The following is a 1,531-nucleotide window of genomic DNA, read 5'->3' on the forward strand; positions in this document are numbered from 1 at the left end:
ATCTCGATCTCTCTCGATTTCTCTCTCTCTCTCTTTCCCTATCTATCTCGTTCTCTATCTCTCTCTTTCCCTATCTATTTCGATCTCTCTCTTTCCCTATCTATCTCGATCTCTCATTCTCTCTCTCTCATTTCCTATCTATCTCGATCTCTCTCTCTCTCTTTCCCTATCTATCTCGATCTCTCTCTCTTTCCCTATCTATGTCGATCTCTCTCTCTCTCTCTTTCCATATCTATCTCGATCTCTCTCTCGCTCTCTCTCTCTCTATTCCCCTATCTATCTCGATCTCTCTCTCTCTTGCCCTATCTATCTCGATCTCTCTCTCTTTCCCTATCTATCCCGATCTCTCTCTCGCTCTCTCTCTCTTTAGCTATCTATCTCGATCTCTATCTCTCTCTTTCCCTATCTATCTCGATCTCTCTCTCTCTTTCCCTATCTATGTCGATCTCTCTCTTTCCCTATCTATCTCGATCTCTCTCTCGCTCTCTCTCTATTCCCCTATCTATCTCGATCTCTCTCTCTCTCTCTCTTTCCCTATCTATCTCGATCTCTCTCTCTTTCCCTATCTATCCCGATCTCTCTCTCTTTCTTTCTCTCTCTCTTTCTTTCTCTCTCTCTCTTTCTTTCTCTCTCTCTTTCTTTCTCTCTCTCTTTCCCTATCTATCTCGATCTCTCTCTCGCTCTCTCTCTCTTTAGCTATCTCTCTCTCTCTCTCTCTTTCCCTATCTCGATCTCTCTTTCTCTCTCTCTCTTTCCCTATCTATCTCGATCTCTCGCTCTCTCTCTCTTTCTTTCTCTCTCTCTAGCAACCATCCATAGCAACCAGTCCATAGCAACCAATCATAGCAACCCTCCATAGCAACCATCCATAGCAACCCTCTATAGCAACCAGTCCATAGCAACTGTCCATAGCAACCATCCAAAACAACCTGTCCATAGCAACCAGTCCATAGTAACCGTCCATAGCAACCAGTCCATAGCAACCAGTCTATAGCAACCGTCCATAGCAACCAGTCCATAGTAACCAGTCCATAGCAACCATCCATAGCAACCAGTCCATAGCAACCAGTCCATAACAAACCGTCCATAGCAACCAGTCCATAGCAACCAGTCCATAGCAACCAGTCCATAGCAACCCTCCATAGCAACCAGTCCATAGCAACCAGCCCATAGCAAACCAGTCCATAGCAACCGTCCATAGCAACCAGTCCATAGCAACCATCCAAAGCAACCAGTCCATAGCAACCAGTCCATAGCAACCAGTCCATAGCAACCCTCCATATCAACCAGTCCATAGCAACCCTCCATAGCAACCAGTCAATAGCAACCCTCCATAGCAACCATTCCATAGCAACCAGTCCATAGCAACCAGTCCATAGCAACCATCCAAAGCAACCAGTCCATAGCAACCAGTCCATAGCAACCCATCCATAGCATCCAATCCATAATAACCAGTCCATAGCAACCGGTCCATAGCAACAGTCCATAGCAACCAGTCCATAGCAACACTCTATAGCAACCAGTCCATAGC

Source organism: Rana temporaria, chromosome 3 (assembly GCF_905171775.1).
Source record: "Rana temporaria chromosome 3, aRanTem1.1, whole genome shotgun sequence".
Taxonomy (NCBI): Eukaryota; Metazoa; Chordata; class Amphibia; order Anura; family Ranidae; genus Rana; species Rana temporaria.